At 34.5% G+C, this 16,155-nt stretch overlaps 1 protein-coding gene across 3 annotated transcripts in view; it reads left to right on the top strand.

The window, feature by feature from the left end:
• Mitf (transcription factor Mitf) overlaps positions 1 to 16,155 on the top strand; it is a 107,180-nt gene that overhangs the window by 31,124 nt on the left and 59,901 nt on the right. The window contains exon 1 of one of the 3 annotated variants that reach the window (XM_090115902.1): positions 8,402 to 8,552. The exons of 1 other annotated variant lie outside the window; for it this stretch is intronic. The gene's annotated coding sequence lies outside the window, so the exon portion shown is untranslated. Of the gene's footprint in view, positions 1 to 8,401; positions 8,560 to 16,155 lie in introns of those variants that run through there. One more of the 3 variants, XM_090115901.1, reaches the window with a different exon arrangement.

Here is a 16,155-nt window from a genome sequence, read left to right as displayed (position 1 = left end):
TTACATCTAAGTGAGTAATTTGAAAGTTAAGTTTAACACTTAAAGCGAATAAGAGTCTTAATGTAGAGTAACGAAGCACTGGTGAGTATGTTTCATAATAGTCCACACCCTCTCTTTGGGTGAAACCTTTCGCAACTAGTCTTGCTCTATAGCGCACACTATTATCACTTTTATACTTTCTTTTGAACACCCACTTACACTGCACTATTCTATCAGCTTCACTTCTGTCTACAAATGTCCATGCTTTATTATCGTCGAAAGACTGCAACTCTTCCTTCATAGCCTTGCACCATTCTTCCTTTTCTGGACCGGACATCGCTTCTTCATATGTAAGACTGTCATCATGCATATCCAAACATTCTGTAACACATGCATTACTGTACCCATACCTCACTGTTGGCTTTCTCTCACGCTGGCTCCTTCTTTCAGAGTTCGATCTTTCTGCTTCAAAAGTTTCCTCATTTGACAGGCTGTCGCAGAATTCTTCTGAAGTTGATGAATCCAAGGTATGATCTGGTACGTACGTGGTATCCATTGGATCTACAATGGTCTCTAGACTGGTTGTTGAGCTACTGTTGTCATCTATTTCACTCTGGCTATCTTCTTCTTCCTTTTTCTCTTCTACCAAAGCATCTACGGTGTCCTGCTTTCTACTAGTCTCCATTATGATAACATCTCTGCTGGTCGTTATTTTCTTCGTCCTCGGGTTATATAACCTATAATCCTTTGGTATTTTCTGCAAATCCGAGAAGAATATATTTCTCAGCTTTCTTGTCCCATTTTGTTCTATTTATTTTGGGAACATGAACCATTGCAGGGCTTCCAAACACTCTGATATGGTCAAGATTTGGTTTTCTTCCACACCATAGCTCGTATGGAGTTTTTTGCAAACCGGAGGCTAATGTTCTATTTCGCAAATATACCGCAGTGTTGACTGCCTCTGCCCAAAATTTCTTTTCCATCTTTGCATCAAATAGAAGACATCGAGCTCTTTCTACTACGGTCCTATTTAACCGCTCACATAACCCGTTCTGTTCTGGTGTATGAGGGTTAGTTTTTTGATGCACTATTCCTTCTTTATCCAAGAAACTTTCAAACTCTGTGGAACAAAACTCCCCACCATTGTCAGTTCTTAGTATCTTAATGCTTTTCTGTGTCTGTTTCTCTACTAAAGCTTTGTAAACCTTGAAGTATTTAAAGGCTTCATTTTTCGCTTTTAGAAAATATACAAAGGCCATTCTGCTGTAGTCATCTACAAAAAGGAGAAAATACCTTGACTTTCCTTCTGAAATTGTCTCCATTGGACCGCACACATCTGCGTGCACCACCTCCAACACACTGTCACATCTGGAACCACTGTGTGTAAATGGCAATCTCGCCAACTTCCCTTCACAACATGTGATACACTGGGACTTGTCAATTTCAGCCTTTTCTGGGAAAGAGACCCCCTCCACAGCGCCATTTTTCATACTGTTCAAATCCTTACTGTTTATATGGCCTAAACGCCTGTGCCATAACATGCTGGTTGCTGTTTCTGCTTTTCCTGCTAACAGACAATCCTGTTTTGTGTCTAATCTGTACACTCCATTCACGAGACGCGCTATTGCAACAACCACTTTGTTGTGATTTAATATTTTACAAATATCTCCTTGGAAAATAACTTGATTTCCATTTCTTATAAGTTCACTCACTGATAAGAGATTTGTAGTAAGTTTAGGAATGCACAAGACATTTTTAACAGTAATATTGAATTCTGAACCGTCCACCACCGTTGTTATCTGTGTATTTCCAGAACATAGTACCGGTACTGTTGTCTTATTCGCCACAACAATGTTTTTCATAGCATTGTTATATGACACATCTTGCAAACGTTTTTCATCGGTAATCATATGAGCACTGGCACCGGAATCAATGTACCAATCTGTATTTTTGTAACTCGAGTTCATGAAGAATACGCTGAATACTGCACTTTCTTTTGTTTTATCTAATTTACATTGGTTTTTATAATGGCCAATCTTTTTGCACTTATAACAGCGAATTGTTTTTGTTTTGACAGATTTCGAAGGTGGCGTCACTGACGTTTCTGTAGTGTTGCTATATTTCTTATTGCGCTGCTGCCAACCTCTCGATAAAAAAGCACTGTCATTTCCATTACTATCTACTTCAGAACTCATATCCAATAATTTAGATTTAATCACGTCGGTACTAACTGCCATGCCGGAATGTTCGATTGCCATTATCATTGGGGAAAATTTCTCAGTCAATCCCGCCAATAATAAGCAGCCAACCCACTCATCTGTAATGTGAAACCCTGTGCCTTGCAATTTTTGCGCTGTATCCACAATCTGGGTTACATAACTTGTCATGGATTCACTATCTTCTAGTCGTATTGATATTAGGTGCCTTAACAAATTAATTTTTCTTTGAAAACCGGAGTCATCGAAGAGTATTTTTAGACGTTTCCACACATCCTGAGCAGTTTTCTCATCTTTGATATGGACATACAAGCTTGAATCGATCGTCATGATTAATTTCGCTTTTGTCTTTTTGTTGTCTGCATCCGATGCATCTGCAGCCGGATTCTTTGTAATGTCCGTGCCTTCCAATAAGAGAAAATGCTCCGCGGCGAAAGCCCACTCGTCATAGTTTTCGCGACCCTTGAGCTTCGGTACGTTGACCAAATAGCTACCGGCCATTTTGTTGCGTAGCACAAGCCACACCCGATCTTCACAACGACGTATAATACAGTTCCACGATAGTTTTTTATCACGAATCCAATCAAACACAATACTGAGCGTGTCTTTGTCTTTTTTTACGAACTTCTATGGCGAAAATACACTTTTTAAACGAGAATCTAAGGGACTGGGCCCATAACCTATTAAAACACACGGATGGCGGTTCAAAGAGTAAAGACTTTTTTATTCATATTAAACCACAGAGCAGATACAGATACAACAAAATACAGATTATAAATGTACTAGATATTTTGATATTAATTCTAACAATTCATTCGTTTTATTAATTTCATATTTTTCACGTTACTGTTCACTTTTTTTTAAGTACAGTAGAATCCGTTTATTATGACTCCGCCTATAATGACCAACCGGTTATTATGACGTAATTGCACTACGAAGTTTGATTTCCTATAAAATTCATTATAAAAAGTCGGATATATTGACTTCCCTTACAGTGACATGCCGCTTATTCTGACCCATTTTTAATAAATTATGTCTGGTTATAATGACCGGCATGATTCTTTACACGGAAATGTGGGAAGATTATGTTGTCATTGATAGCGATCTCCTCAAATCCGAAGAACTTACCGATGAAACTTCTATACATAATAGTATTAGATACTGTTTTTACAATGAAATGAAAAAAGAAAAGCAGTCAAAAATTACAGTGTACTTACTGTAAAAAAATACACTTGTACCTATGTGTTATTATAATAATCTGCTGATAACGTGCAATTTTCATTTTGATTTAATATGTACGTATACATATGCAAGTATACTAAGTATGTTTCTGTATTAAAATACTTAAATACATACATATTTACATAAAAAAGATTTTTCATTTCTCATAACGCTTTGTATGACGTCCGCTTATTATGACGTGTTTGTCGATTCCCTTCGATGTCATTATAAACGGATTCCACTGTAATTGAATATAATACAACAAACTTGTATAGCATTTCTTTACCTGGTGAAGATTTACCGTGCAAAATAAACTATATCAAACTACCTGAGAGTTTATTGTGCTAGTACATCAAGCTCACCCACAGAAAGTTTGTTATTATTTAGAAAAAGTGAAGTTTATATTACAGTTGGAATCGTAAATTTGTAATTAATGGCGCCGCGCTGCACCCATCTTGGAGATACGCGCGCACCTTGGTCTGGTCACTTGGATATCTCGTATCTGCGTTATTTTCAACCCCAACCGTCTGGCCGTCTGGCAGATCTCTACCAATTACGTATTCTATTTTGGAGCGTGCGCGGCTGGGACGCGACGCTTCAACTCAATTTACCTCGCGAACGCGCCATTTTTCGCAACAAACATGGCGTCGCGCGCCAATTTTGACGTTTGCCGCGCAATTTTGACGTTTTATTTTTTAATTCACTGTGGCTACGATGTGATGTGATTGCAGTGTGTGGATGAGTCATTGTTTTTGTTTATCGAGTGTTAAGTGAAAGTGATAATCGTATTGGTAGTGGATAGAGATGTTGAGCTATGATGTCAATGCACTCGCCATTGTTATTAGTCAAATTAAACTTCCTGCGTATGTGTAAGTGAGTAATTTATAGGGACTCATTTAAAAATTCAACATTTACCGCAATTATGACATTAAACACAATTTCGTGCGTCATTCTTTTTTGGCCTAGCAAGCATTAAACCATTGTTTTTAGCGATTCATTGTTGAGCGCTGAAAATCTATGTATCAATAAGATACATAGATTTTTATAAATAAAAAAATACGAGATCTAAAGTTAAAATCTTGAATTTCTTCAATCAATCATGTACCTAGGTATAATTCAAATAACTGTGGTACTGCGTTAAAATAGATTTACTGTATACTCATTACATCGAAGTTACAGTCCTTTTTTTAGGGTTCCGTAGCCAAAATGGCAAAAACGGAACCCTTATAGTTTCGTCATGTCCGTCTGTCCGTCTGTCCGTCTGTCCGTCTGTCACAGCCGATTTACTCGGAAACTATAAGTACTACAGTGATGAAATTTGATGGGAATATGTGTTGTATGAACCGCTACAAAAATATGACACTAAATAGTAAAAAAAAGAATTGGGGGTGGGGCCCCCCATACATGTAACTGAGGGATGAAATTTTTTTTTTCGATGTACATACCCGTGTGGGGTATCAATGGAAAGGTCTTTTAAAATGATATAAAGTTTTCTAAAAAACATTTTTCTTAAAGTGAACGGTTTTTGAGATATCAGCTCTCAAAGTCGTAAAAAGTATGTCCCCCCCCCTCTATTTTTATAACTACGGGGTATAAAATTCTAAAAAAAATAGAGGTGATGCATGCTAATTAACTCTTTCAACGATTTTTGGTTTGATCAAAGTATCTCTTATAGTTTTTGAGATAGGTTGATTTAACTGTAATTTTGGTTATAAAAGTACAAGGCAAAATATCGGGAGAGTTTAGGCTCCATTCACCAGGTGTATAAATTGACATAATAAGTTTATTATATTTGCTGCTACGGAACCCTTTGTGCGCGAGCCCGACTCGCACTTGGCCGGTTTTTTATTTCGTTGCTAATTTTGTCTTCTAGTCTAATATATAAAATTCTCGTGTCATAATGTTAGTTACCATACTCCTCTCCAAAACGACTGGACCGATTACAATGAAATTTTCTATGCGGTATGTCTGAGAATCAGCCAACATCTATTTTTCATACCCCTAAGTGATAAGAGTAAGGCAGAACGTATGCCGAGCTAGTTTTCCTATAAATATTTACCGCGTCTTTATTCTAGGTCGTCTTTACGTCTTGTAGTTAGTGTATTCCGTTGATTGGCATTGTGGTCGAATCGCAAGCGTTAAGGTGCAAAATCGCGTGCACGTCAATTACATGTCAAGAGGGTGATGCGACCATTCATCACGCCGGTTGCCAGGCGCGATTGTGTCTTATTGTTTTATTTTCGTGTTGATGCATTGTTTTTCGTTTTGATCAGGATTTGTTTGGACATCTTCGCATGTGTTTTCATTGAATTTGAAATTAAGCAGCTTTCGCATGATAGCCTGTTTTGATAGCGAACTTTTAGGAAATTTTTGGGAATTTTCTATACTGTTCAATTAATTGCTTATAAATGTAAAGAATCATCAAAAAGGGAAAAAAGAGCCTAGAAGAAGTTGTCTATACTTTATATTCCTTATCCAGGGAGAAAACATACGAGAGAGTTTGTATAGAAAAATAGCCACCGTGTTTTTCTTAAAAATAAAAATAAAACGTACGGGTAAAATCAAATTTTTGCATGTCTGTTGCAAAAATACAGAAAAATTTATATTTTTTTACACAATAACTTTAAGAAACTTATACATAATATGTTCTTAAAAAAGGCTAAAATTCTACTAAAACGGAACACTTCAATTTTGTTACTATAATTTATTATTATAATATAATTTTGACGTGCTGTTGCATGTAAAATTAGGTATTGTAATCTTTTATCATATTATTATCGAAAAATTACAGTGGGTACATTTGCCATTTTTATTAGTTTCTAAGAAAGAATTACGTAACTGATTAAATTCTATATTTATCTTCTATTCAAAATGTTCCGTCTCCACAGCTTAATTTAATTTATTAGATAATGTACAATTTTATGCCATTACGATGATAAAAAATGCCCAAATATAGTCGCCTTCTATATAGATATCGTAATTATAACCCATAAGGTATAGATGTTATATCAAGGCACATGTTATCCCTATTAGATATAATATGATTAACTAGTTCTTTACTAAAACATTCCCTAAGACCCACTGTATCTATTTAAAAAAGCGCCATCAAAATCCTTTGAGTAGTTTTAAAGATTTAAGCACATACAGACACGGACAGATAGCTACAGCCTACAGCGACTGTTTTATACTGTGTATTATTATTTACTAGCTTACCGCCCGTGACTTCGCTCGCTTTGTCTAAAACCTAATAAATTATAAACTAAAATCTTTCTTGAGAATCACTATCTATTAAAAAAACCGCATCAAAATCCGTTGCTAGTTTTAAATATTTAAGCGTACAAAGGGATATATTAGGGACAGAGAAAGCGATTTGTTTTTAAATACTACGTAGTGATATAAATTTTCATGTTTTACGGTTCACAAGTAACTTCTAAATTACACGTTTCTTATCTTATTAGTAAAAGGCAATGCATTATATTTTATTAGCGTTACAATGTTTTATTGTGAAACAAACTCGATACAGTTGAGATAGACACGGTTTATTTGTTATTAAGCATTTAAAATATTTTCTTGTTTATAATGCGAGTAATTTCTGTGAAAATCTTAAAATAACATTCGCTTATAAATTGGAGCTTGATAACAATATTCAAAGGAAATAAAGTTTGCTTAAGGATAATACAAATAAGGATATTATTAAGGATAGCGTAGCTTTATTTTATTTTTATTGTGGTTAGGGAAGCGCTTGACCACAATCTCGCTGATTTGGCCTAAGATGGTACACATTTACACGATGATTTCTTCAGTGCGGCTTCTTCGTAGTAAATTTTAACAGATAACAGCTTAAGGATAATACAAAAATATACGTTCGGTGGATGGATCCAAATTTACAATGAGACAACGTGAGAAACACCAGCTTTCAAATGAAAAAAGAAGCATGCACATTGATTTACCTCAAAAATCTATGAAGTGAGGGCAAAAAATTGTTGAATTGAAAACGAAGAAAGATAACAATTTTGAAATCGGAAAAATCAGAGCAAATCTGCTAAAAATCATACAAATACACATTAAAATTCAAGAAAAGGTAAACATAGTTCGCATATACTCATTGTAGACGCAAAAACAATAACTGAAAGCATAAAAGATCAAAGAACTGGTTAATAATGGCTCGTTTAATAACCACTGTTGAGTGCAATTAAATCTTAATTAGTCGTCTAGAATTGATGGCTCTTATAGTGCCCAAGTAGACGAAATTACGTCAATTGAGGCAGAATATAACAAACCTCATGTATTTCTATGCTTCAGTTTTCTGGGCATTTTTGCATGACATTCTTTAGGAGGAAAATCTTCATTTTCAAACTTGGCTAGTTTATCGTCGTCAAAGTTGTCTTTCTGTTTTCGATTTCAGTTAAAATTTGGTTCATTATCTAAATCGTACTTGAAGTTCTTATATTAATCATTTATAGGATAGGAAATCAGACTAAGACCATCATCATACATGATGATTTCTTTAGTGCGGCTTCTTGTAAATTTTAAGAGATAGGATAAAAATTATTGCTGATTTTATGATCCAGATAGGCGATTATCTTTAGTTTCACTTTTTGCTGTAATCATTAATCAGCGCTTTCAATAAAAATTGGTGTAGGTATTATTCTGTCTCGAAAATGAATTCAAAGCAGTCGATCAGGACGTGACGCGTTTACTGCTACTATTTAAAGCTGACGTAAATAATATCTGTTTGGTTTTATCACTGACCTAGACCAATATCCTCTTGAACCAAAACAAACCTAGTATTTCTCCGTTTCAGGCAAGATCTAGACCATGATAGCGGCGACCATTCATTTAAAGGTTACGAGGGAAGGAAAACACTTGACGCTTGCATCACTGCTGGTAATTTTCAGCGACAATTTACCTGTTAAATACCTGATAGACATGCGCAGGCGCCGGCTCCACGCATATCAAAGGCTAACCCGTCAGTGTCACTCGGAACGGCAATGCGAGTGGTCGTCGCGGCCATACGCTTCGATAAAAAATATTTAACGCGTTGTTAGTAAATAAGCGTTGACAATTTAATATCAATTGAACTCGTCTACGTGTGTGCTAGTTTGTGTTTCACCCGTTGGATTGCTCAACGTTCCGGTATATGGTATAATTTGGCACGCTTCGCCATTGTTTATTTTGATGCCGCCTGATTCGTACATTTCAGCGATAACAGCGGCATCAACACGTGTGCTGACCTAAAGGAATTCGTTGATAAACAAAACATCCATTATATCCCCAAAAATAATATGATCCCATGAAAACAGTCGCGTACGTACACATTAATGATTCTATCAATGAGCGAAATGTACAACAATAATGGGAGTCAAGTGTTCAAGTCACATATTTGAACTCGGAGGCTTTTATTTCTGAGCTGATAAAGTTTACATTAGTCTGTCGCCAATGTTTGGAAAAGAAACGAGCTCCAGATGTTTAATGGGAGTGTATTTAATACGTTTATTAACTTGATATGTGTACGTTACATATGCGTTGGTCGTCATTGATTCATTTTATTGCATAGCTGGAGGTTCTGGGTCAAAGTCAACTCCTGTGACTTGTATCCTACCGATTGGACACTCGGCCGGCTTTTTATTGCACTTTTTTATACGCGAGACAGGTTTAAGTGTTATTGTATTAGAATTAAATGGCCACTGATTTGTGTTTTGCTAAATTAACGGGCAGCTGACACTCAAAACACCGGTTGATCGCGGCCGCGGAGTTATCAAGTTATCAAAATTGACATACGTCTATACAACGTGTTTTTGTTTGTTTCGTACTAAACTAGCCGGTTTTCCTCGCATAATAATGCTATTTTTAAAGGTTTTCCCGCATTCGCACGGTTTCCGATACATTATAACCGAAGTTATGTAGTTTTGTGTGTGATGATAATGATGATGGTCGTTTTTCTAATGATCAATTGATGCTTCCATAGATATTAATTGATATGAATTAATTCTAAGAAAATAAACATAGTGGTCTTATCAATTAAGACAGTTAATTACAAATTTTATTATTTTGACGTTTTACAATCAACGTGATATTGTTATTCAATAATTTACATATGTCTAATAATAAGGTTTCATTTTCAGTTTTAAAGCATAAGTTTTTCATAGTGATTTTTCATTCTAAATTAAATAAATAAATGATTGCATTAATTTGTTTGTTATGAAAATTTCTAAAGCCGAAAAACAAATAGTTGTATAGGAAAATTTTCAATTTTGGCACCATGTGAGTGAAGAACTTAATTTATTGTCAGTTTTAGCACGATTTTGTTATTATTTAGGTAAGTACTAAATTATATTCTCAATCTATACTAATATTTTAAAGCTGAAGAGATTGTTTGTTTAAACGCTAATCTCAGGAACTACTGTTACAATTTTAAAAATTCTTTCGGTGTTAGATAGCCCAATTATCGAGGAAGGCTTCTATATCATCGCGCTAAGATCAACAGGAGCGGAGCAATGAAACCGCGGAGCACAGATAATTTTACATAAACTTGCTATCTCCGTGGTATTTATAAATTTATTCGTAATACTTGAAAATAAAGTATTGTTCGAATAATTATAGTCTACGCTAACGATGATTAGCAGGTAAATTAACACCGTATTTAGGTACACTTACTATCACCAACAAACAGGTTGTGGACGACATACATTCGATTGTTTTATAATTGCAGCAACATTAAAAACGTATTTTATTGGTATTCTCGCATTCTTTACATTGATTCGTGTTTAATTTTAGATTAGAAAAAAATCCAAAAGTGCACGCCTCATAATTTTTTTTTAATAAATATTTATTAATTATTATTTTTGTTTATTTAATAACAATTAAACCACATCGAATCAGACCCTGAAAAATGAAAGGGTTCTATTCCTGAGCATACTCAAGCGTAAGAGAAAAAAAAAGACTCGATTAGTAAAGTATTTCGGTCGCTATCGTGTTAACAAGAAAAAGGATCCGCACATACAGACACACGGACGTCCAAGACAGAACTTTTTTAAACTGTTTTTTAACTAGTTTAAATAACAAAAATGACATCAAAAATATCATGAACGTTAAAAATAGTGTTTTTTCTTAATATGTGTGTGTATGTATTATCTTACAAGTGCAATGTATGATACATAAAGACATTTTAAGTTTGAAAAATCAGATGTTTTGCGCGAAGTGACAGTAGTACCCACCTCAACGCTTCGCTTATGAGGCGTGCAATAAACTACATGTCAATGTTTTATTAGCGTTCAATAAGTGGCACGTCAAAATGTAGCTAATTAGCCACATTTTACATCAGCTGTCTGTTTTTCGTTCACGATAGTTGAATCATGCCACTTAGTGTAAATCGTGTGTGCGTTCATCGAATGTACTGTTGGTAACCTAAATACACTTTTTACTTGTAAATGTAATATCTTAGTGAGTAAAATTATACAAATTCCGGTGAGTTTTCTGAGTAATTAGTGATCTGTGTTCCCCGACGAGTACAATATGGGGCTCTTCAAGCGTAGAGTGGTGCCCTCTAGAGAAGCGCGTTCCATCTTAGACCACATCTCAGCTTATCACCACCCCACATATGATTGTTGTCAAGCGCTTCCCTATCGACAAAAAAAAATCATTCATAAATATTATTAGGATTTTGTAGGTATGTCATTAAATGTGTAGTGCATATTTGATGCTATTTATAAATATAACAGACATTTTTTACATGGGTTTTTCCGACTTCTGCATTTTTGTAATGTTATTTACGGCCATGTACCTAATGGAGAATTTTAATGTAGTTTTTTTCTAGTTGTATTTTTGTTTCGTTCATATATGGAGGAGGCTCTGATATATCTAAATAATACTTGTAACGTTGTTTTATACAGTTTACGTAATGACACATAAAAATTTATTAAAGACGAATTTATTAGAATAAATTGTTTATCTTCTCTCTAAATTGCTTTCGTTTACTCGTACTCGTTACAAAATTGGAAATTTCCTTACATTTTTAGATAATAACCTGTTTTTAATACATGAAACAATGCATAGGTATCTAGAATATATTATTTGTCTCTATGTTTACTTTTGCGGCAGTATTTATAATTCTGCGAAGGCATTTAGAGGCTGTGTTCCAAGAATTAAGATTGATTACTCATTGTGTGCATAATTGGCTTTAAGATTAGTTTTGATCCTTTGCAATATTACTATCACTACATAGTATAAAACATAGTCACTTTCTCTGTCCCTATGTTGGTACGCTTAAATCTTTAACCCTACGCAACGTATTTTGATGCGGTGATTCTCGAGGAAAGTTTTGGTATAAAATTGATTGGGTTTTAGACAAAGCGGGTGAAGCCGCGAGCGCAAAGCTAGTTTGATATAAAATCTAAGATGGACACATGTTGGCAGGGGTCATTGACTTCGGAATTAATGTCAATTGCAGATTGACGTATAGTAGTAGACTTAATTGTTTTGCTGGACCCGTTGTGACGAGACTTTCACAGATGATGTAATGAAGACTAACTTGGACATATTAGTTTGGTAAAGGCATCATAAATAAATAAATTATTTATTTAGGAGTAACAAGGACCCATTACAATATTATTACAATACAATACTCAAAAACTACTTACAAAAAGTCACTTAAAAATTCACATTAAAAACTATCAGACTTGATGTAGACAGATCGCGGGCGTTCACAAGTCTCGATGTGAAACTAGACTATAGCCACCCTGAAATAGGCAGTGTTTTATAGGAGAGTATAACACATGATATTATTAATTTAATTTTAATCTTTTTCTTTTTTTTACTATATAAAAATAAGTCGGGTTTCCTTTCTGACGCTATAACTCCAGAACGCACGAACCGATTTCCACGGTTTTGCATTCGTTGGAAAGGTCTCGGGCTCCGTGAGGTTCATAGCAAAGAAAAGGTGTCTCTGGTGGGCTGGTGGCGAAACGGAGTTATACCGGTTATCCTAGTTATTAATATAATGACAGGTTTTAAGCGCTTTTATTTATTATTGTTTATCACGATGTTTCGAACACTTTACACAGATCGTAGTCAATAGCAATGAAATACCAAAACATGAAACTTTACGAAAACACCAGTGCTCTGTCGTAATAAGCTCTATGAAAATACGTGGACAGATACATAATAGCGATACAATTAGGTATATATAATGAGAAATATGACCTTGACTTGTAATGGCTGTAATATGCATTTAATGAGACGCACAATGACGGAACCGAGAGCGATTTTTCACAGTGCAAGTTCAATTGTTTTGTGTAATATACGTAGAAGTACTTTTACCTTTTGACGTGAAACTTTAGGCGCGTTGAGAGTAAAATTTCAGGGTCGCGTCATGGAGTAAGGCGACGATTTTGGTATACAGTCCTTTTATTATGACTCCGGTTATATTGACGTATTACTTATAATGACGTATTACACAGCGAATTTTGCCAAAGAAGTTTCACTTCTGACACGTACTGTGCTCGGCACACACGCTCTCTTTTGCCTATTTTGTGTGTGAGTGTATGCGTTGTAGTTCTGTTCGTTTCGGATGCTTTGAGTCGATAGTAAGATTTGTTTTATCACTAAAAATTATGTTGTGAATTCACATAATTTGTTGTAAAAAATATACATTTAATAAACTCTATTTTTTTTCCTAATCTTAAAAAAAATAATTAACTCAATCGTATAACTTGGATTTTTCTTTTGCAAGTGTTATACACACAAATGCGATGACATCCAAAAGTGAACAAAAACATCAGCATACTTATTTGAATTGTTATTAAGTAGGTTTTTTGCGAGCTTATTTATTTCCTTATCTATCGACGATGAGGCGTATATAAAGTTATTTTTACTTCTATACTTTATTTATATAATTTGTCACTTTTATATTCGTTATTCTTACTTGACGTTTCGCAAAATCGCATCTAAATCGTAACATCATACCCGCATATATTTTTTAATATTCATAACTGTGCAACGTTACTGTCACCTTAACATATTTGTTGTATACGGGCGTGAGATAGGCTTCAGAACTTTATTGGTTAATAGCTTTCGAATTTTATCGTGCCAATATATTACCATACCTAGCTACTATTAGTATTCTGTGACCATACTATACTATCAAACTCTTTTCTTCTCCACTAAATTTGGTTATAATAGCACTTTCGTGTGCTGATTCATTTCAATTTTGTAAAAATTCACAAAATTTTGTAAAAAAGAAACAGTCATATCCACATGACATTTTCGTTCAGCGGTAAATCCATAGAAATCTAAATAACAAGACACTAGAAGTCGTAAGCGCGCGTGACCTTGTCGCCACTCAGGTGACTTTCACAACACCAGCGTGTTCGTCACTGTTCAGTTGCTCTGGAGAAGTATGTGTATAAACATGGTGTGTTTCAGCATATCCCATTGCGGAAATTCTTCCACAAGTTGTAATTATACTAATAAAGGAATAATATTTCATCGGTAAATATTTCTTTTTTAGAAATAATGCCGTTTTTCCTTAAAATTATAGAATATTTACAAGTATTACGAGTGTCACCATAGTAATCGAAATAACAATGAATGACACAGTCTACCATTCTTATTATCACGTTTAACACAAATTTCAACCTTATTTCTATGAGTTTATGTTCAAAGTTATATCTATTGAAAATTGATAACTTCTGTTGTAGAAAAGCCGAATTTTTTCGTATTGGAACAAAAAGAATCAAAACGTCTCATATACTTAGGGATGTTATTCTAAAATAAACCGTAAATTCGTGCGTTAGGATACATATTAAAAAGCTTAATTTAATATTTAAGTTAGTTTTCACTAAAATCAAGCTGTCCAATAAAAGGCATAGTTTACTTGTGTGTACTGTTTAGCTATCGGTTTAAATGTGTTGATTTTGGCGACAGCGGTTTTCATATGAATTATGACATTATAGCAGTTCTATGTGTCTTGTTATTTAGATTTCTATGGGTAAATCCATGTAATTAGTATTAAATACTAGCTGTCACCCGCGGTTTTACCTACATTGATCCGCTCCTGTTGGTCTTAGCGTGATGATATAATAGCCTATAGCCTTCCTCGATAAATGGGCTATCTAACACCGAAATATTTTTTCAAATCGGACCAGTAGTTCCTGATATTAGAGCGTTCAAACAAACAAACTCTTCAGCTTTATAATATTAGTTCAGGTATATTTAGACTGACTTAAAATTAATGTTATGTTATGAATAATCACTATTCCCACAGGCACTAATCCTCGAATTAATATCTTTTATATGACACATTTAACGGGACCATCTTGTTTTCGAGTTATGCGAATGCAAACATTCTTGCAAAACTTTACGTTCCTTGATAAATGATAAGTGATGTGAAACTTTATGATAAGCGTATGTAACAATTAGCGTACGTTAACCTAATAGGACTAAGATTTCACATCAGATTGATAGCAAAATATAAGAAATATTTAATGAAAACGCGGCTTTGTCTTTTTTGCCAATACTCAACAAATTATATATGTATTAAAATAAAAAAATTTAAGTACCATGCTATCCGTTGGTGAAAACAGAATGAAAATCGATGCAGTAGTTTTTTAATTATCGCTAACAGACAGACAGACGCAGCGGAATTGTTAAATAATACTTAAGCAATGTATACGTAGTAATGACGGTCCCTCTCTACATTGCTCAAAATATTAAATAAAACAATTGAGTCAAAAAACATGTAGTTTATCCTCATAAAAATCACTTAAATAAACAACATTGGACATGGAATTTTATAGCAATTTTCGAATGAGTCGCGGTTACGTAAAAATAAATGTCAATGTACTTGAATGCATCGAGAATGGATATAATGCAAGCTTAAGAAGGCGTATAAAGCCAGATAATTCTACGATTAAGCCCCGCACATTACGCGCCATGCCGCGCGCCCTCACAATACCCTCATACACCCGGCTCATCCAACGTACGTAAAGTTCATCGCACGCTAAATTATACACAATATTCTTCGCTCGTTCAACGCGTATTTTCGGTAGTTAGTAGGTATGTTGTCTAAAATAATTGTATAAAACAGTGAAGTTGAAATCATCACAAATTATGTAATATGTCTTTTTATTATTATTTGTTTATAATTATTAATGATAATCTATACATATTATAAAACAATAAAAAAAGTAAAAACTGTCTGTATGTAATATATAAAAAAAAAACAATATTAGGGAAACAGTATAGAGCACGAATCCGTAAAAAAAGTCTGTCGAAATAGCGAGTATAGATACTATTTTTAAATAAACATACGCAGTCGACGACACACATTCCTCCAGAACTTTATTTTGATTAATTTGGTTATAGTCCATTGAATGAGTCCCTCCAAGGGGGGTCTAGAGTGCGTGAGTTAGTAACGTAAGATGTTTCTTCGGAAACATGTCAAGAGTCCCTAGGTAATAAACATACTAAAACCCCGGGCCACTAGGAGGAGCCCCGGAGTGGGGGGAGGGGGGAAATGGGTCCATTTTTTTCATTTTTCGCTTAAATCTCAAAAACGGTACATGTTAGAGAAAAACTTTCAAGGAAAAATTGAAAGGCCATAAAATTATCTACAAGTTGTACCTGAATCATTTTTTCCTATATCCTACCGTTTCTGAGTTATACGCAGTAAAACATGATTTTGGCTCAAACAATTTCAACATCAATCGATCAAAAAATATTTCTTTCTTCCAAAAAACTC

The sequence above is a fragment of the Colias eurytheme genome, chromosome 24, assembly GCF_061535395.1.
Source record: "Colias eurytheme isolate Ceu_HAF_F1 chromosome 24, ilColEury1 Martin Lab GWU primary, whole genome shotgun sequence".
Lineage (NCBI taxonomy): Eukaryota > Metazoa > Arthropoda > Insecta > Lepidoptera > Pieridae > Colias > Colias eurytheme.
Note: the sequence above shows the minus strand (reverse complement) of the source record. Positions and strands in the feature narration are given on the sequence as shown.